Source organism: Trachypithecus francoisi, unplaced genomic scaffold, assembly GCF_009764315.1.
Source record: "Trachypithecus francoisi isolate TF-2019V2 unplaced genomic scaffold, Tfra_2.0 Lachesis_group4, whole genome shotgun sequence".
In the NCBI taxonomy this organism is placed as follows: domain Eukaryota; kingdom Metazoa; phylum Chordata; class Mammalia; order Primates; family Cercopithecidae; genus Trachypithecus; species Trachypithecus francoisi.
This window is the reverse complement of record NW_022681469.1, coordinates 95,995,300-96,017,476: the sequence shown is the minus strand read 5'-3', so window position 1 is coordinate 96,017,476 and position 22,177 is coordinate 95,995,300. Positions and strand designations below refer to the sequence as shown.

The following is a 22,177-nucleotide window of genomic DNA, read 5'->3' as shown; positions in this document are numbered from 1 at the left end:
GCTCAAAGTATCTTTGCTCCGTAATAGGACTAGAACCCAAGGGAAGTAAAAACTAACTGAGCCACAAGGAAGATCAAGTTAATACATGGACCCATAATGAGGATAGAGAATTCCTACTGTTTCTATCAAACTGATAGGGGTTATGGGAAGCCTCTTTTATAGACCTTTAAAATGCTGATGAGCTCACCAGAAGTTCTTTTCCAAATACCCATGGTTTTAATTGTTTCAGTGTTAGTTCAAGAAAGTTATTTTCATTTTGAAACAACTTTAAAGTTCAAATTTTGAAATACAAAATTTCCCCTTACGTGTCTAATGGTTTCGCACTATTGGGAAGTAATGACTTAGGTTTTTATAAATGTATTTGGGTACCTTAAGGATGGGTCAATTTGTTAGCTTTCTGGGAATGTCAAAGCATAATATTGATAACTCTTTATTACCCTTATTCTTATTTGATAAATTAAGGTAGTACGTGATTTTTGCATTTGGAAGCATTTATTTCATTGTTCAAAGACTCATTTTCTTTTCTTCTTCTTCTTTTTTTTTTTTTTTGAGATGGAATCTCACTCTTGTCACCCAGGCTGGAGTGCAGTGGTATAATCTTGGCTCACTGCAACCTCCACCTCCTGAGTTCAAGCTATTCTCCCTCAGCCTCCTGAGTAGCTGGGATTACAGGCACCCACCACCATGCCTAGCTAATTTTTGTACTTTTAGTAGAGACGGGGTTTTGCAGTGTTGGCCAGGCTGGTCTTGAACTCCTGACCTCAGGGGATCCACCCACCTCAGCCTCCCAAAGTGCTGGGATTACAGGCATGAGCCCACCGCGCGCGGTGCAAAGACTCTTTTTCAATTCAAATTATTATTTTTTTCTCCCTCTCTCACTGGGTCCTGGGGGAGTTAATTTAAAACTACCTACATGAGACGGCTTTCAGGAATAATTACATCAAGCACATAATGTGTGCACCTTCAGCTATTTTTACCAAATCTTCAGAGCATCCTCTCTGACTGGGAAACACACTGTAGTCTACTCACGAGAATATTATTCTTTAAATTTCAATGCTACAGCAATACTGTCTGGTAAGATCATCGTCTCCAGCAGGATGAAATAAGGCCAAGAAACCAAAGCTCTCCAGCCTCTTCTAAGTATGCTTCTGATGCATGCCTCTCATCCTTGCTTCCTCCAGCAGGCCCCAAGCTGCCTCCAGGTTCCACTGTGCCAATATTCTTAGAGCAGTCTGGTTTGCTGACATGTTTTTGCCTTAATATTCCATTTCTCACATCTTCTTATGGCCGTTTTATTTTATTCTTAAGAGGGGAACTAAGATAGGTGGCCTGAAGTACACTAGTAACTTCCTTGAATCATGCTGTCCTGTCTAATGTCAATGAGATAACCAAGGCACATCCACAGATCACATTCTGGGCCTTTAAAAGCACTGTATATAAACTCAGTATTTCGTCTAGACAGTTTTCTTATCTTTTTCTTTTTACTTTTTTTTTTTTTTTTGAGACGGAGTCTGGCTCTGTCACCCAGGCTGGAGTGCAGTGGCCGGATCTCAGCTCACTGCAAGCTCCGCCTCCCGGGTTTATGCCATTCTCCTGCCTCAGCCTCCCGAGTAGCAGGGACTACAGGCGCCCACCACCTCGCCCGGCTAGTTTTTTGTATTTTTTAGTAGAGACGGGGTTTCACCATGTTAGCCAGGATGGTCTTGATCTCCTGACCTCGTGATCCGCCCGTCTCGGCCTCCCAAAGTGCTGGGATTACAGGCTTGAGCCACCGCGCCTGGCCCTTATCTTTTTCAACTGGCCTTCTTCGCTGACTCATGTCAGCTTTGAGCTCAGATTAGCCTGTGAACTTTACCTGGCTGAAATTCGGTTTGGCCTGACTTTGATATTCTTGATTCCACTTTTGATTCAGACTGAAATATAAGATAAGGCTATGTTCAATAAAAGCACCTTACAATCTGATGAACATGGACTTACTCAAGGAAGAGATTTATCTGCCTCATGTGAGAAGAAGTCTGGGTTGAAGTAGATTAGGGCTGGAACAGTAGCTCAAGGATGCTATCTGGGAACTGAGCATTTTTTCTTCCTGCTCTACCACCCTGAGGATGACTGATGTACCTCCAGCATCAAGCTCAAATTCTAGTCAAGAAGAAAGAAGCAGCAGAAGATGCCCAGGCAACTTGAGATTGTTTCATTCATCAGATCTACCATTGTCTCTCCTAGCTGCAAAAATGTCTGGGAAGGTAAGTTTTAGCTTTCTAGTGTCTATAGCAGAAGAAAGCATGGAATGGGATGTGAGTGGATTTTAAATGATCCCGTTTACAATGTCTACCTAGTAGGTTTGGGTTCTTTTGGCATCTTGTCCTACTCATTCCAGGTTTCATCTTCAAGATTCATCATTGGGAAACCACACCTACCACTTCCCCTTCTGCTGTAAAGACAGGGCAATGAAAGCCAAGATATAAATAGTCTGTCATTTACTTAGAATTTTTTTCTTTAATGTTGGGAAAGTACAATGGCCCGATGTCAGAAAACCTGCATTTTGGAATTAGATTATTTATCCAAAACTGTCTTGTTTTGAACAAATCACTTAAAGTCTCCGAGTCATTGTTTTCATAAAATGGAAGTTGGACCAGAATCTTCTGTCCTTCCCTCTTGCCTAGGATCTCAAATGTCTATTATTATAACAGTCCCTTGTTACCACAGGGACTCAAAGAGGCCAGGCCCAGAGAAGAGGCCCCACCCTGCTGCCCATTATGCTCATCTCCCCATATCTTCTAGTCGTCTCTTAGAACCTCCCAGAACTTGGACAGAGAGAACTAAGGGGACTAATATGAATTTAAAGCTATATTTTTCATTGTCCTTATTGACTTTTGGCTTTAAAATATGAACTATTTTCAACTTTGTTGGTAGAACCACAGTTCCCCCTTCAGGTAGTGGTGGCTTCTCTGGAATCATAGGAGTGACTCAGAGCTCAAGCCATTGAAATGGTGTCATCTACCAGCTTTTATTCACTGCTTGGCCTAACGTGGCCCAGGGAGCTGCCTTAGAACCAGTCTCCCATCTTGTTGATATAGCAAGTTTTTTCCAGGCCTGTACCTGTAACCTTAGCACCTACTGAGTCTGTGAAATACTTCCAAAACTTGCTTAACTGTCTAGAATCCTGGAATATTGCTGAAGATGGAAGGACGTATCTGAGTATGCAAATGTATGCAACTACTATAAATCCTCTAAATAACTTAGAACACATTTGGGGGCTAGGATTTGTGATTAATTTTCAGATATTTTCTAGAACTATTGTCATTAGTTTCTTCTCTCAACTTCTTTTCAACTCAGGCATCTTTTGCTTGGCAACTGGTTTACCTTATCGTGGGTATAAAGTAGTTAGATATGCACATTGTGTTTAGTGCAACATTAGTCAAAGGCTTGGACTCTCTCTTCATGTCATGATTATCCTATAAAATGTTCGAACTCTCTCTTCTAGTGGGTTCTCCATGGGAGAAGGGGGAAGGGGTGCAAGGGAGATTGTTGGGGGATTGACTAGAGAGTATGCCTCCAAACTGTATGCTCAATGGGCAACAAGCTGACCATGGATGCTGCAGCCAGGGAGCGGGGTGTCCTCCACAGCCATGTCTCTGCGGTAAGATTGGAGCTAAGTCAGCTCTCTGGGTCTCTTGGAATCACCTTTAATGTTCTTCCAATCTCCTCAAAATGAGGTAGTTCTACCTCTTCCTCACAGGAACATTATTCTTCATCTAGAATCTTCTGAGGCATAAAGGGAGAAGTTGGATGTCTCTGAAACTGTACATCTGAGAATTTTAGTCTCATGCTGCCTTTATTTCTGTTTCAGATGGAGAAAGGATGAGATCCTAGCAGGGGTTCTTAAGGAGTTTGTGGATAGAATTCGGGATGTCTATAAACTTGAATTTTAAAAATACATCTTTATTGAGGGGGGCGGAGCAAGATGGCCGAATAGGAGCAGCTCCAGTCTCCAACTCCCAGCGCGAGCGACACAGAAGACCGGTGATTTCTGCGTTTTCAACTGAGGTACTGGGGTCATCTCGCTAGGGAGTGCCGGACAATCGGTGCTGGTCAGCTGCTGCAGCCTGACCAGCGTGAGCTGAAGTAGGGCGAGGCATCGCCTCACCTGGAAGCGCAAGGGGGAAAGGAATCCCTTTTTCCTAGCCAGGGGAACTGAGACACACAACACCTGGAAAATCGGGTAACTCCCACCCCAATACTGCGCTTTAAGGAAACAGGCACACCAGGAGAATATATCCCACACCTGGCCGGAGGGTCCCATGCCCACGGAGCCTCCCTCACTGCTAACACAGCCGTCTGCGGCGATCTATCCGCAAGGCAGCAGCGAGGCTGGGGGAGGGGCGCCCGCCATTGCTGAGGCTTAAGTAGGTAAACAAAGCCGCTGGGAAGCTCGAACTGGGTGGAGCTCACAGCAGCTCAAGGAAGCCTGCCTGTCTCTGTAGACTCTACCTCTGCGGACAGCGCACAGCTGCAGCCCATTAGGGGAAAGAGCGGGGGCGGTGCAGACGCGAACGACTCTGTCTGACAGCTTTGGGGAGAGCCCTGGATCTCCTAACGCGGAGGTTGAGATCCGAGAACGGACAGACTGCCTGCTCAGGTGGGTCCCTGACCCCTGAGTAGCCTAGCTGGGAGACATCCCCCACTAGGGGCAGTCTGACACCCCACACCTCACAGGGTGGCGTCACCCCGAGAGGAACTTCCAAAGAAAGAATCAGACAGGTACACTCGCTGTTCAGCAATATCTATCTTCGGCAACCTCTGCTGCTGATACCCAGGCAAACAGGGTCTGGAGTGGACCTCAAGCAATCTCCAACAGACCAACAGACAGTCCTTCTGACTGTCAGACGGAAAACTATCAAACAGGAAGGACACCTATACCAAAACCCCATCCGTACGTCACCATCAACAAAGTCCAGAGACAGATAAAACCACAAAGATGGGGAAGAAGCAGGGCAGAAAAGCTGGAAATTCAAAAAATAAGAGCGCATCTCCCCCTGCAAAGGAGCGCAGCCCATCGCCAGCAACGGATCAAAGCTGGTCAGAGAATGACTTTGACGAGATGAGAGAAGAAGGCTTCACTCCATCAAACCTCTCAGAGCTAAAGGAGGAATTATGTACCCAGCGCAAAGAAACTAAAAATCTTGAAAAAAAAGTGGAAGAATTGACAGCTAGATTAATTAATGCAGAGAAGATCATAAACGAAATGACAGAGATGAAAACCATGACACGAGAAATACGTGACAAATGCACAAGCTTCAGTAACCGACTCGATCAACTGGAAGAAAGAGTATCAGTGATTGAGGATCAAATGAATGAAATGAAGCGAGAAGAGAAACCAAAAGAAAAAAGAAGAGAAAGAAATGAACAAAGCCTGCAAGAAGTATGGGATTATGTAAAAAGACCAAATCTACGTCTGATTGGGGTGCCTGAAAGTGAGGGGGAAAATGGAACCAAGTTGGAAAACACTCTTCAGGATATCATCCAGGAGAACTTCCCCAACCTAGTAGGGCAGGCCAACATTCAAATTCAGGAAATACAGAGAACGCCACAGAGATACTCCTCCAGAAGAGCAACTCCAAGACACATAATTGCCAGATTCACCAAAGTTGAAATGAAGGAAAAAATCTTAAGGGCAGCCAGAGAGAAAGGTCGGGTTACCCACAAAGGGAAGCCCATCAGAATAACAGCAGACCTCTCGGCAGAAACTCTACAAGCCAGAAGAGAGTGGGGGCCAATATTCAACGTTCTTAAAGAAAAGAATTTTCAACCCAGAATTTCATATCCAGCCAAACTAAGCTTCATCAGTGAAGGAGAAATAAAATCCTTTACAGATAAGCAAATGCTTAGAGATTTTGTCACCACCAGGCCTGCCTTACAAGAGACCCTGAAGGAAGCCCTAAACATGGAAAGGAACAACTGGTACCAGCCATTGCAAAAACATGCAAAAATGTAAAGACCATCGAGGCTAGGGAGAAACTGCATCAACTAACGAGCAAAATAACCAGTTAATATCATAATGACAGGATCAAGTTCACACATAACAATATTAACCTTAAATGTCAATGGACTAAATGCTCCAATTAAAAGACACAGACTGGCAAACTGGATCAAGAGTCAAGACCCATCAGTCTGCTGTATTCAGGAGACCCATCTCACATGCAGAGACATACATAGGCTCAAAATAAAGGGATGGAGGAAGATCTACCAAGCAAATGGAGAACAAAAAAAAGCAGGGGTTGCAATCCTAGTCTCTGATAAAACAGACTTTAAACCATCAAAGATCAAAAGAGACAAAGAAGGCCATTACATAATGGTAAAGGGATCAATTCAACAGGAAGAGCTAACTCTCCTAAATATATATGCACCCAATACAGGAGCACCCAGATTCATAAAGCAAGTCCTTAGAGACCTACAAAGAGACTTAGACTCCCATACAATAATAATGGGAGACTTCAACACTCCACTGTCAACATTAGACAGATCAACGAGACAGAAAGTTAACAAGGATATCCAGGAATTGAACTCATCTCTGCACCAAGCGGACCTAATAGACATCTATAGAACTCTCCACCCCAAATCAACAGAATATACATTCTTCTCAGCACCACATCGCACTTATTCCAAAATTGACCACATAATTGGAAGTAAAGCACTCCTCAGCAAATGTACAAGAACAGAAATTATAACAAACTGTCTCTCAGACCACAGTGCAATCAAACTAGAACTCAGGACTAAGAAACTCAATCCAAACCGCTCAACTACATGGAAACTGAACAACCTGCTCCTGAATGACTACTGGGTACATAACGAAATGAAAGCAGAAATAAAGATGTTCTTTGAAACCAATGAGAACAAAGATACAACATACCAGAATCTCTGGGACACATTTAAAGCAGTGTGTAGAGGGAAATTTAGAGCACTAAATGCCCACAAGAGAAAGCAGGAGAGATCTAAAATTGACACTCTAACATCACAATTAAAAGAACTAGAGAGGCAAGAGCAAACACATTCAAAAGCTAGCAGAAGGCAAGAAATAACTAAGATCAGAGCAGAACTGAAGGAGATAGAGACACAAAAAACCCTCCAAAAAATCAATGAATCCAGGAGTTGGTTTTTTGAAAAGATCAACAAAATTGACAGACCGCTAGCTAGACTAATAAAGAAGAAAAGAGAGAGGAATCAAATAGACGCAATAAAAAATGATAAAGGGGATATCACCACCGACCCCACAGAAATACAAACTACCATCAGAGAATACTATAAACACCTCTAGGCAAATCAACTAGAAAATCTAGAAGAAATGGATAATTTCCTGGACACTTACACTCTCCCAAGACTAAACCAGGAAGAAGTTGAATCCCTGAATAGACCAATAGCAGGCTCTGAAATTGAGGCAACAATTAATAGCCTACCCACCAAAAAAAGTCCAGGACCAGATGGATTCACAGCTGAATTCTACCAGAGGTACAAGGAGGAGCTGGTACCATTCCTTCTGAAACTATTTCAATCAATAGAAAAAGAGGGAATCCTCCCTAACTCATTTTATGAGGCCAACATCATCCTGATACCAAAGCCTGGCAGAGACACAAGAAAAAAAGAGAATTTTAGACCAATATCCCTGATGAACATCGATGCAAAAATCCTCAATAAAATACTGGCAAACCGGATTCAGCAGCACATCAAAAAGCTTATCCACCATGATCAAGTGGGCTTCATCCCTGGGATGCAAGGCTGGTTCAACATTCGCAAATCAATAAACGTAATCCAGCATATAAACAGAACCAAAGACAAGAACCACATGATTATCTCAATAGATGCAGAAAAGGCTTCTGACAAAATTCAACAGCCCTTTATGCTAAAAACGCTCAATAAATTCGGTATTGATGGAACGTACCTCAAAATAATAAGAGCTATTTATGACAAACCCACAGCTAATATCATACTGAATGGGCAAAAACTGGAAAAATTCCCTTTGAAAACTGGCACAAGACAGGGATGCCCTCTCTCACCACTCCTATTCAACATAGTGTTGGAAGTTCTGGCTAGGGCAATCAGGCAAGAGAAAGAAATCAAGGGTATCCAGTTAGGAAAAGAAGAAGTCAAATTGTCCCTGTTTGCAGATGACATGATTGTATATTTAGAAAACCCCATTGTCTCAGCCCAAAATCTGCTTAAGCTGATAAGCCACTTCAGCAAAGTCTCAGGATACAAAATTAATGTGCAAAAATCACAAGCATTCTTATACACCAGTAACAGACAAGCAGAGAGCCAAATCAGGAATCAACTTCCATTCACAATTGCTTCAAAGAGAATCAAATACCTAGGAATCCAGCTTACAAGGGATGTAAAGGACCTCTTCAAGGAGAACTACAAACCACTGCTCAGTGAAATCAAAGAGGACACAAACAAATGGAAGAACATACCATGCTCATGGATAGGAAGAATCAATATCGTGAAAATGGCCATACTGCCCAAGGTGATTTATAGATTCAATGCCATCCCCATCAAGCTACCAATGACTTTCTTCACAGAATTGGAAAAAACGGCTTTAAAGTTCATATGGAACCAAAAAGAGCCCGCATTGCCAAGACAATCCTAAGTCAAAAGGACAAAGCTGGAGGCGTCACGCTACCTGACTTCAAACTATACTACAAGGCTACAGTAACCAAAACAGCATGGTACTGGTACCACAACAGAGATATAGACCAATGGAACAGAACAGAGTCCTCAGAAATAATACCACACATCTACAGCCATCTGATCTTTGACAAACCTGAGAGAAACAAGAAATGGGGAAAGGATTCCCTATTTAATAAATGGTGCTGGGAAAATTGGCTAGCCATAAGTAGAAAGCTGAAACTGGATCCTTTCCTTACCCCTTATACGAAAATTAATTCAAGATGGATTAGAGACTTAAATGTTAGACCTAATACCATAAAAACCCTAGAAGAAAATCTAGGTAGTACCATTCAGGACATAGGCATGGGCAAGGACTTCATGTCTAAAACACCAAAAGCAACGGCAGCAAAAGCAAAAATTGACACATGGGATCTAATTAAACTAAAGAGCTTTTGCACAGCCAAAGAAACTACCATCAGAGTGAACAGGCAACCTACAGAATGGGAAAAAATTTTTGCAACCTACTCATCTGACAAAGGGCTAATATCCAGAATCTACCAAGAACTCAAACAAATATACAAGAAAAAAGCAAACAACCCCATCAAAAAGTGGGGAAAGGATATGAACAGACATTTCTCAAAAGAAGACATCCATACAGCCAACAGACACATGAAAAAATGCTCATCATCACTGGCCATCAGAGAAATGCAAATCAAAACCACAATGAGATACCATCTCACACCAGTTAGAATGGCAATCATTAAGAAGTCAGGAAACAACAGGTGTTGGAGAGGATGTGGAGAAATAGGAACACTTTTACACTGTTGGTGGGATTGTAAACTAGTTCAACCATTATGGAAAACAGTATGGCGATTCCTCAAGGATCTAGAACTAGATGTACCATATGACCCAGCCATCCCACTACTGGGTATATACCCAAAGGATTATAAATTACTCTACTACAAAGACACATGCACACGTTTGTTTATTGCGGCACTATTCACAATAGCAAAGACTTGGAATCAACCCAAATGTCCATCTGTGACAGACTGGATTAAGAAAATGTGGCACATATACACCATGGAATACTATGCAGCCATCAAAAAGGATGAGTTTGCGTCCTTTGTAGGGACATGGATGCAGCTGGAAACCATCATTCTTAGCAAACTATCACAAGAACAGAAAACCAAACACCGCATGTTCTCACTCATAGGTGGGAACTGAACAATGAGATCACTTGGACTCGGGAAGGGGAACATCACACACTGGGGCCTATCATGGGGAGGGGGGAGGAGGGAGGGATTGCATTGGGGAGTTATACATGATATAAACGTCATGCACATGTACCCTAGAACTTAAAGTATAATAATAAAAAAAAAAAAAAAAAAAAAACTTTTCTAGCATGACCTCTGTGGAAAACATAGGTTAAATTCTGTGGACATTCAAAACATGTACGGCCATCATACGACATTCCCAAATGATTTTTAATTCTTAAATAAAAGAAGTCTGTGTCAAAATGGAAAAAAAAAAAAAATACATCTTTATTTTCACTATCCTTTAACTAAAATTTAATATTTAATCATGAAAGTGGGCAACAATCACAGCACTGTTAGCAGTACCTGTGATTTTGATACCAATAGGAATCATAGTAAGTTTATGTCATGTTAAAGTTATTGCAGAAACTAGAAAATAGCATTATATCCACAACAACTTTAAAAATGTGGTGATGAGTGGCCCCCACCACTAGATTTTATTTAACACATTAATGAAGGAGTATATATTTTATAATGGCACATTAAATATATTCTGATAATATTAAAAATATTTTAATATTGCTGTTTTTCTTTGATTTTTGTTATGCATTTAAAATTTTTTTTTTGAGGAGGGATTTTAGCAGATTACCAAAGAGGGTCATGGCACAAAAAGTTTTCAGGACACCCACCATAGGGACACAAATTTATAGAATACACAAAGGACAGAGATGGAGGGAAAACATACTTTAAAATGTAAACAGATTATCCTGCTAACCACAGTACAAAAGAACTAAATATAATGTGCAAAAGTTATTTCAATCTAATGTATATTTCTCCTAACTTGATTAGCCTCTGGGTACAAATGGGGCAATGTTAATGGTGAAAGCCACATTTCCCTTGTATCTACCACCTACTCTAGTATCTCTTACTTTTACCCAAATCTCAATTTTTATGAGAATTTCTGAAAGTATTCTTGTTTCTTCCTTTCTTACTGTCTTTCTTTGTGGTTTGATGGTTTTCTGTAGCGGTATGCTTTAAATCCTTTCTACTTTTGTTTTGTACTTCTAAAGATTTTTCTAGGCCAGGCACTGTGACTCATGCCTGTAATTCCAGCACTTTGGGATAACCAGGCGGGTGGATCGCCTGAGGTCAGGAGTTCAAGACCAGTTTGGCCAACATGGTGAAACCCCATCTCTACTAAAAATACAAAAATTAGTCAGGCATCATAGTGGGTGCCTGTAATCCCAGCTACTCAGGAGGCTGAGGCAGAAGGATCGTTTGAACCCAGGAGGTGGAGGTTGCAGTGAACTGAGATCATGCCACTGCACTCCAGCCTGGGTGACAGAGCAAGACTCTGTCTAAAAAATAAAAATACTAAGATTTTTGCTTTGTGATTACCATGAAGCTTACATAGAACACCTTATATTTAGCCTATTTCAAACTGATGACAGCTTAACCTTGATTGCATACAACAACTCTCTACTTTTACTCCTCTATCTCACATTTTGTTTTTGATGTCAGCTTACAATCAACTTAACAATAACATAAATAGTCACTTAACACATATTTCATATGTTACATGTATTATATACTGTATTTTTACAAATAAAGTAAGGTAGAGAAAAGAAAATGTCATTAACAAAATCATAAAGAGGAAAAAATATATTTACTATTTATTAAGTGGAAGTGGATCATCATAAAGGTCTTCATCCTTTTTGTCTTCCTGTTGAGTAGTGTAAAGAGAAGGAGGAAGAGAATAGGTGGGTCTTGCTGTCTCAGGAGTGGCAGAAGTGGAAGTGAAAAGTGGAGCAGGAGAGGCAGGCAAACTGGGTAACTTTTACTGAAAAAATTCATGTATAAGTGGACCTGATCAGTTTAAACCCATGCTATTCATGGGTCAATTGTGTTATTTCTCTTCTGGCCTGAAGAATTTCTGCTGAGAAATCTGCTGATAATCATATTGGCACTACTTTCTAAGTGGTGTATTTCTTATCTTTTGATGCTCTTAGAATTTTTCTTTGCCTTTGAATCACGATAGTTTGATTATTATTAATATGTGTTTTGGTGAACTCCTCTTTTGGTTGAATTTGATTGTAGACTTCTAAGCTTCCTGAACCTAAATGTTGGCATCTATCCCTAAATAAGGAAAGTTTCAACCATTATTTCTTTAAATATACTTCCTGGCCCTTTTCCTCTTTCTTCTCCTTTTGCAACTACATTATGCAAAGGGTTGGTCTCTTGTTGGTGTCCCATAATTCCCACAAGATTTCTTTAGTTTTTTTCATTCCTTTGTCTTACTGCTCCTCTGACTGGATAATTTCAAAAGTTTTGTCTTCCAGCTCACTAATTCTTTTTTCTGCTTGATCAAGTCTGCATGTGAAGCTTTCTGTCAAATTTTTCAGTTCAGTCATTATATTCTTTTTCTCTAGATTTCTATTTTTTTATTATTTCTATTTCTTTGTTAAACTTCTCACTTTGTTTATGTATTGTTTTCCAAATTTTATTTAATTTTCTATCCATATGTTTTTGTAGTTCACTGAGCATTTTTAAGAGGATTATTCTGAATTCCTTGTCAGTTATTTCATAGATTTCCATTTCTTTAGGGTATATTAGTGGAATGCTATTAGTTTATTCTGGAGGTGTCACAATTCCCTGATCATTCATGATCTTGTGTACCTGCATTTTTGCATTTAAGAAGATAGTCCCCTGATCTGGCCTTTGCAGATGTTCTTTAGTAGAGATAGAGCTTTACTATTTAGTCTGCGATTTTGAAGGACCAACTAGTGATGACCCTAAGCAGGTAGAGCTTGTCGTAGGTGTTGGCTGGGCCACTGCCTTTGCTCTGATGTAAAATGGAGCTTTTGGATGGGCTCTACTGTCTGGCAAAACCACTGGGTGGGCTCTGCTATGAGGTGGAGCTATTAGGTGGGTAATGGCAATGGCTTCTAATCAGGTCACAAGATGTAGTCCCTACTGGGTAATTCAACTATTGGGGATTTCTAGTTGGGCAGGGAGGCTGACTGGGCTCTGAGGTTAGGTGGAGTCACTGGTTGGGATGAACAGGACCAGAGGCTATGCTCCTTAGAAATGCACAATTGAGGATTGCCTCTCTGTCAGAGTGGAACCAAGGCATGGGCTTTCGGCTGAGTGGAACTGCTGCTTGACGTCCCACGTCAAGCAGGTCGAACCATTACGCTTTGTCCAAAATAGGCAAAGGCCAGCATCTCCCTACTTGGTACAGGTTGGTAGTGTGGGCTCTGAGGTTGGCAGTGGAGACTAGCTATCTACGGACTCAAGTTAGGTTGAACTTCCCACCATGCTTCTGAAGGCAACCAGCTCAGCTTTGCAGGTGGGTTGTGAAGTTGGCTGATATCTCCAATAGGGTGTTACAGCTAGCAGAACATAGAAGTACCACCAAGATCTGCATGCTTGTCACTACAACCTCTGCCTCATTTCTTTGTTTCTATGTGACCCCAGGTGGTCTAGCCATGCCATTACCCCCAGCGTTCCCTGTGAGGTGAGACGAGATTGGAGTGGGCTTCCTGGAATGTTAGGGAAGCTGGATAACTGTCTCTGAGTCTCTTTTCTCCCAGCAGAAACTGTGGGCCCAGAGAAATCCTCTCTATCTAGCATTGGGCTGAATTGAGGGAGAGGTAGCACAGCTGTAATGAGGCTGTTCTCCTTACCCTTTTAATTTAACTCCATTCAGTTCTGTGGACCACATTGGTGTCTCAGGCTTGTTCCTTGCATTGGGGTTTTCAAAAAGTTGTTCTGGTCTTTGGATAGTTGTTAGTTGAATTTTCTGTGGGGAGAAGTGGAGCCTACAAATTCCTATTCCACCATCTTGCAGCTATCTCTGAGCGTGCACTGTGGAGCCCCACCCAGAGGCTGACTCTTTGCTGTGAAATCCAATGACAAATATACAAGGTTTTCTTTATCATTGTCTCCCACTCTGTGTTGATTTTTCACCATAGAAAGAACAGAGCAAGGCCTCTAACAACAACTCAACTGCATGAGACCACAAAGAGGAAAGCAGAAAGAAGCAAAAATATAAACTATATGATTACCAAAAAAGGGGGCATTAGGACAGGAGGCAACCTGCTCAGTATTATGGGGACAACTTTACTGGAACCTAAGACTTTGGAGAAGAGATCTTTTCTGCTTGAGCATTAAAATATGTGTACCTGAGTCAATCCCAGCAAATGGTCATGCTGCTCAGATAATCTCTTCTCTGGTAGCCACATTGCTTGAATCATTTACCTTCCAGGAATCTAATTGCAAAAGTGATCATTCTCATTCTCATTTATTATTGATACCCCAACTGTGGGAAAGACATTGTGGTCAGTGCTTCTACAGGAGTAGGGCCATTTAGGAAAAAACGGTAATGTTTAAAGCACAGTAGGAAGAAAGAGGTACCCAGAATAAACATTTTCTTAAAGCAGTAATCCAGCTGTTGCAGATATTTCTCTGCCTGTTTACAATCCCACCATCTACACATTGATTAGCATTGTGGGCAATACACAAAGGAATAATAACAATTACTTGAGGCCCACTGTGAATTAAGCATTGTACTTGAACTCATCTAATTCTAACAATAGCACTATGAGGTAGACATTATTACTCCCTATTTTACTGAAAAGGAAACAGAGACTCTAGAAGTTGTCCGAGTTCACATAGTAAGGGATAGGGCAAGAGCTCAATCTGAGAGCCTTAAGCAGAAGTGACCGATTGGACCTTCTGGTTATAATTTGTGAAAATAGGACTACGTATACACACCCATGTATACATATACAGAGTGGTGTACTCAATATAAAATTATTAAGTCAATACAAAGTCCAAATGGATAGTGAAGAAAATATATGCAAGACTACTGAGAGAGAGAATGTGTGTGTGTATGTTCTTGTTTCTGAGGCAGTCACCAGGAATGGGAGATTTAAACTCGGCTTTGAATAGTAAAGAAGTTTGGGAAGGATGGGGCGAGTAGTGTGGGTCAAATCACAGGAGTGGAAAAGTACCAGTTTTGAGCAAGTATAGCAATTTGGTTGGGGCAAGGGTTCATACAGCAAGTAATGGGAAATTAAGCTGGGAGAGGAGACCAGCTGTGAGAGAAATGGCTATCAGGCCGCAGTGATTAGACTTTATACTGCTAGAAAGGAGATATGAAATGATTAAGCAATGTTTCAGAAAGATTGACCACACAGTCACACGACAGAGTATGGGAAAGGAAACAGATTAGATTTATGGAGCCCAGGAAGAGGGTGACAACAGTCATCCAGGTGTGGAGTGAAAGAGCATTCGGGTGGTGGCTGGGCCACAAAAAGATGAAATGGATGAAGAGGCATTTAGAAGGAAAAATCAAGAAGATATGGCTACTGCTCATAATAATATTTTTTAAACAGCTAATGCATTCACTGATTTCCACAAATATTACTTAAGTGTCTTCTTTGTGCCAGGCACAGTTATGGGCCCTGGGTGTATTGCAATGAACATAACAGGCAAGACTATTTCCCTTACGGAATTTATATTATGATGGAGGAGGAACATGATAAACAAGCATGTGAAATACAACTTCAGGTGGATAATTTATGCAATGAAAATACATAAAACAGGATTAAGGGGCAAGATAGCAAGACACCCTCTGGGTGTCTCTGAGGATGCAATATTGGAACAGAAATCTAAATGAAGTGGGTGAGTAGACCATGTGACTATCTCTGAGGAAAGTATTCCAGGCAGAGAAGTCAGGAAGTGCAAAGACCCCGAGGCAGCTACATTCAGCCTGTGATCAGAACAGCATGCCACTGCAACCAGTGCAGAGTAAGGTGGAAGTGAATGTGAGGTTGAGGAGGCAACAGGGGTGGAATGCTGATGGGCTTTAATGGCCATGGAGAGGACATTGCAGTCTATTCCAAATGAAATAGAAACAGAAGGGTTTTGAAAAGGGGCATGGCATGATCTGATTTACAATTTTAAAGGCTCACTCTGGCGACTTCATGGAGACCTGATGATGGTGGAATGAGAGTAGATGCAGAGACCACTTAGAAGGTTATTACAAAAATCCAAGTGAAAGTTGCTAGTGGCTTGGATTAGTGAAAGAGAAGGTAGTAGGAAGCATGGGATTTGGGATGTGTTTTGAAGGTAGAATGAGCAGAGCTTGCTGATGGACTGTATATAGCACATGGAATAAAGAAGCAGAGAAACCAAGAAGGCACTTCTGTGAGGCTTTATGCTCTCAGATTCTTAAAGTCTACCTTGGAGTAGAGTTAATCTTGGTTATTTGATTCTTTGCTTTTTCTATGTTCCATTCATCCATCAATAAGTGTCGTAAACTCTACCTCAAAACACATCCTGGATCTGTTGAGTTATCATCACCTTCCCCACCAGCACACTGCTCCATACACCATTGCAATGCCCCTTAGCTAGCCTCTCTGCTTCTCCTCTTGCCCCTCCCCTGACAAACAATTCCCCACACCTGCCCAATTTGATTGACCTCTGCTAAAACCCTGTTAGTGAATTATTGGAATGAGTATTTAGAATAAAACCCAAAAAATTCAGCCTCAGATTACAAAATCTTACATAATTGATGCCTGATGACTTTGCTGACTTCATCTCATTCCTCTCCTCCCCTTTCCTTTTCACTGTAGTCACTTTCAGTTTCTTAAGCACACCAAGCCTTTGCTCTCCGCAGTCCTCCTATCTTCAAAGCCCAGTTCTTCATATTACTCAGCTCTCATCTTTAATATTATCTCCTTGGACAACCTTCTGGATCACTCAAGTTATTGTTTGACTTGTGAAGAGTCTAATTCCCTTCGTCTTGAATTTGAGCTGGCCTTAGTGCCTTGCTTGACCCATCGGATGCAGTGGAAGTGACATTCTGAGATTTCTGAAGCTAGGTTCCTTGCAACTTCTGCTTGAGCTTGGAACACTCCCACGGGGAGTCCTGAGCTGCCATCTAAGAAGTCTGACTAACCTGACAGTGCTGTGCTGGAGAGATTGTGGGTGGGCACTCCAGTCAACAACCCCAGCCACCCACCCAGGCACCAGACACCCAGAAAAGACCAGCCATCAGCCAAATACCACTCAGATTAACACCATGTGGAGCAGAAGAATTGCCGGGCCGAGTCCTCCCAAATTCCTCACGCACAGAATTATGAGAGAATAAAATGATTGTTGTTTTAATCCATTAAGTTTTGGGAGTTTGTTATATAGCAATAGATAAATAGAACACTGTTTATCACAACATTTTCCTTATTTGCCTAAGATTGATCATTACTTGATATTTTTCTTTTTCATCTAGTTACTCTATGAGTCAGCTATCTATCTAATCTGATCTATCTATCTATCTATCTATCTATCTATCTATCATCTATTTACCTCCACTAGAGCTGTCTACCATCTATTTACCTCCATCTCTTTACCTCCTCTATCTAACTATGTCTATCTAATCTATCTATCTATCTATCTATCTATCCTCTATCATCTATTATCTATCTATCTATCCTCTATCTTCTATTATCTATCTATCTATCTGTCATCTGTTATCTATCTATCTATCTATCAATCATCTATTTACCTCCACTAGAATATCAGCTTCATGAGAGCAGAAGCCTTTCCTGTCTTGTTTATTGTTCTATCTTTAACACCTAAATCAGCACTTGTACACAGTTATGTGCTCCATAAGCCCTGTCAAACAAAAGATTTTCTGCATTTCTGAATATCCTAAGGGCAATGAGTACAACACACACACACAAATGCAGAGAAGAAAACCTGGGTAATCTCAAAATATAATCCTTCGGGTTCACAGATTATACAATATAAGGATAGTACTATATTAATAAATCAATCAATAATTTATTAACTAGCAAATTAAAGTGAAAAAATCCGACATGATTAGACACCAAAAAGACATTGAATTAATTTCGGAAACGATTCTTGGTTTTTAAAAAAACAGTAAAATAATAAGAAGAAAACTATAGTATTTAAAATTGATGAAGATCATTTACCAAAAAGACGCAGTAAACATCATATTGGGGCAGTGCAAGGCTTACTGCATAGATAATGTTGAGACAATGTTTGCTGTCCCCTATTAGTGGGTCTGGCATTTCTCATCCAAAGTGTCAACAATCCGATCCTACATTATAAAGTTGTGTTTTTCCAGTTGTGACCAGTATGTAATTTGTTACATGATATTCTGGCAACATGTAAATATCCAATTCTCCATTCATCTTTCCCCTATTTGCTTTAGCATCCACAGATGATCTTAACCTGAGTCTTCTTTTTAAATGGGTTGAAAAATGACAATTTTCTGATTTTATCATTTTCCCACATTTATTGGCTGCCATTCTTCTCTACGAAGATCTATCCCTTACCAACAGGCTACTCGGTTATCCTAAGACTTTTCTGGAAAAGCAGGATAAATACTTAATTCTTTCGGCTTAATAACCAGTTTTGAAATGAAGAAATGGGTTTAATAACCACCTCCAGTGGTGACCCATGAGGCTTCTTTTCTCTTTCTTGCATTTGTCTTTTTTTTTTCAATGTGGCGTTCTCTGTTTGGTTCCATCTACCTACCTACCTATCATTACCTATATAGGAAAAGCAGGTCTCTGAGCTGATCTGACACTCCCAGGTAAGTCTCAATGTTCTTACTGACTGATCTAACACAGGTAAGTCATGTTGCTCTCCTGTTGGACATGAACAATCTCACAGAATATCCACTGCAGACAGTCACGATGTAACCCACAAAATACCAATGTTCCCCTGTCTTGGCTAATATGAGTGACTGCTCCTTACCAATTATGGCTTTATCCTCACTCTAATCTGACATGCCTGTAGATAAGATTTATTATGATATTCAATCATAGAATTGTTTCTGCTTTCTGACAACACTCAATTTAGAACAAACCTTCTTTAGGCCCCCTCCTCCAAAAAATATCCAGCCAAAGCCCGAATTCCCAGATTCTTCCTAACACCTTCTTACTGAGATGTTTCCTTCCCCCCTCCTCCAATCTCCGCGCCCCCATCAGCCCCAGTTCCCTGTGATATGCGTTCTCCTTTGCTGCAATAAATGAGAGGAAGTCATTTAACTTGTTCAAGTACAGCTGTTTCTGGTGGTCTTTTGCTAAAAAGAATTAAGAATTTTATATTATAATATATGATATATATACCTTCATATATATGATACAAATGAAGGCCTATGTGTGTACGTGTATGCTCAAATCCATTATAATAATAATAATTATTATTGGTGCTTAAATTCTTCCAAGTTTATCAGTGGGAGACCCCGTTCAAACTTGCTTATGTGACGCCTTGGCACAGCACCATTAGTCTCTGTAAAGCATCCTTGGGTTTTGGCATGCAAAGATGTCCCAGGCTTATCTTATGTATTCCTTGCCCCAGACCTGGACAAAATGTAAAACAGCCAGTGATTCCAGATGTGGAAAGTCAAAATACTTCATAGCTTGTTGGTTGAAGATGAATTTTTGTAGTTCAATGTTTTGGGAAAATAATTTAAAAGTATTTTTAAATATTTAAAGTATGCATACTTATTGACTCAGCAATTCCATTTTGGGGGAATCCAACAGGAAGAAATACAAATGGGAAAATGGAAAATATAGTAATGTGTCCATAAGGATGTTAACTGCAACACTGATTATGTTGACGCTAGAGTAGAAACTGAATATCCACCAAAGGCAAATGAGGGAATAAGTTATAGAATACCCAGAGTGTGGAATATTATGCACTCTTTTATAAGAATGAATTAGAACTACAGCTGGAAAACAGCTATGAAATACTGATAAACAGAAGAAACATGTTACATTGTGGTATATATAGCATGGTCTAATTTGGAGGATAAAGCCTATACTTTTATTTATTCATAAAGGAAGAATTTTAACACCCTGTTAACTAAAAGGAGTAGAAATGAATACAAACCATATTTGATTTTAGTGTAAAGTGTGTTTTTTTTAATGAAATAATAAGGAAGGGCTGGGCACAGTGGCTCACGCATGTAATCCCAGCACTTTGGGAGGCTGAGGCGAGCGGATCACGAGGTCAGGAGATCAAGATCATCCTGGTTAACATGCTGAAAACCCGTCTCTACTATAAATACAAAAAATTAGCCAGGCGTGGTGGCACATGCCTGTAGTCCCAGCTATTCGGGAGGCTGAGGCAGGAGAATCGCTTGAACCAGGAGGCAGAGGTTGCAGTGAGCCAAGATCATGCCACTGCACTCCAGCCTGAGCAAGAGAGTGAGATTATGACTCAAAAATAAATAAATAAATAAATAAAAGGAAAAATAAGTAAGATAAGTAAGCAACAACCCAACTAAAAAATGGAATTTGATTTAAACAGTTTTTAATTCATAGGCAAGCCATAAGACAAAAGATAGACATTTTAGGGAGAGAGTTAGCCAGTGCTTATACACAACAGTTTCTTTACAAGTGCCTAGATTTCTCCCAGGAGAATGCCATCCAAACCCCCCTTGTAAAATATCCTGTCTGCCATATTGAGTCCCAGGTCTTATATATATTAAGAACAGAAATGATGATTTGGATGCAGCTCCTTATACTTCTTTATCCACTGTTACAAAGAGAAAAGCACTCAATTACTTAATTGATGGGGAGAGAAAGTTCACCTTGAAGCATCATGGACTGCCCTGTAACTAAAGTTTGCATTTGGCATATACATACATATGGAAATTTTATGAGACTGGGGACAAAACAACTCTGGGAAAAGTACCTGAAGTCATTATATTTTGGTGATTTAAAAATAAATTAACAGAGCTTTTCAAAGATATGGGCACTAAAGCCAAATGGAAAATAAAGCTGAAATGAGAAAAAAGTTCATCCCTATCACCACAGAAGGACTTTCTGCCAAAGTAATTTCCGTTTTCCGGGTGAGTGGGTTTGCATTCTAGCTACACTAATGCAATAGTCTATGTATGAGTAATTTTAGAGCTCCACTCAGCAATTCCAACTCCACTGATAAAGCCTTCTTGTGGCTGAAATAGTATGTTTACCCTTATCAAAAATGCATTTCCATATGAGAGTAAATTGTGACAAACATAATAAAACATTGCTACTAACAATGCTATAAACAAACTCTGATTCTGCTCATGACCATGAGAGCTTTCAGTAATCACACAGTACATGGTTTAAGTATAATTTTCTGATGGCACAATAGCCCCAAGCAATTTTTTTGTGTGTTGTTTTTAAGGCATGGGATATTATCTAAAAAGTACCCATTGTCCGCAAGCCTAATGTTATAGGAACAGGAAAGCTAATAATTCTCCTCTTTCTTTGAACACATTTCTCATTTCTCTTACTGGGGTTTCAAAAGAGCCCAGAAGAGGCGACCCTTCCCTGTGTAATCACATAACTTGGTTTTAAGGTCTGGTGCTTTGGGCACCAATTTGTCACTAGCTCCTGCTTAAATGCCCTGAATAATTTAGATACCTGGGGGTGATGGGAGAGATGGTAAGTGCTGAATCTTCTTCCCAAGCAAAAATACCCAAGTTTTTTTTTTTTTTTTTTTTTTTTTTTTTTTTTTTTTTTTTTTTTTTGAGACGGAGTCTCGCTCTGTCACCCAGGCTGGAGTGCAGTGGCCGGATCTCAGCTCACTGCAAGCTCCGCCTCCCGGGTTTACGCCATTCTCCTGGCTCAGCCTCCCGAGTAGCTGGGACTACAGGCACCTGCCACCTTGCCCGGCTAGTTTTTTGTATTTTTTTAGTAGAGACGGGGTTTCACCGTGTTAGCCAGGATGGTCTCAATCTCCTGACCTCGTGATCCGCCCGTCTCGGCCTCCCAAAGTGCTGGGATTACAGGTTTGAGCCACCGCGCCCAGCCGAATACCCAAGTTTTAAGTTTTAGCTGAGGGCAGAAATATAATTTCTTCTTTTAGTGACTATGGGGTTGGTTGTGCTACTTGCCTTCCCTTACATTCACCTAAATTGTGACTCTTTGAGAGCATCCTTGAGTCAAATGAGTTTTATCTTCTAGCAAAAAAAAAAAAAAGAAAAAAAAAGAGGTTATTTCTCTTTCTTTAATATTTAGAGAGGGCACACTGCTCTCCCTTCTCCTGTTACCCATTTTTTCTCTAGGAAGGGTTGATGATATCCGTGGTCTGTGTACTCCAGTTCCCTTCTCTGCTTAATGTAAACCTCCCAATCCTGCTTCCATTCATTGGAGGAAACCTCTATGTCTCGGAGTATAGCTGGTCAACACTTCATACTACATTTTCTATTGAACCCACCAAATGAGACCTAC

General features: G+C 40.6%; 1 long non-coding RNA gene across 1 annotated transcript in view; it reads right to left on the bottom strand.

Moving 5' to 3' along the window:
* LOC117073034 overlaps window positions 1-22,177 on the bottom strand; it is a 46,048-nt gene that overhangs the window by 13,955 nt on the left and 9,916 nt on the right. The gene's annotated exons all lie outside the window — the stretch shown is intronic.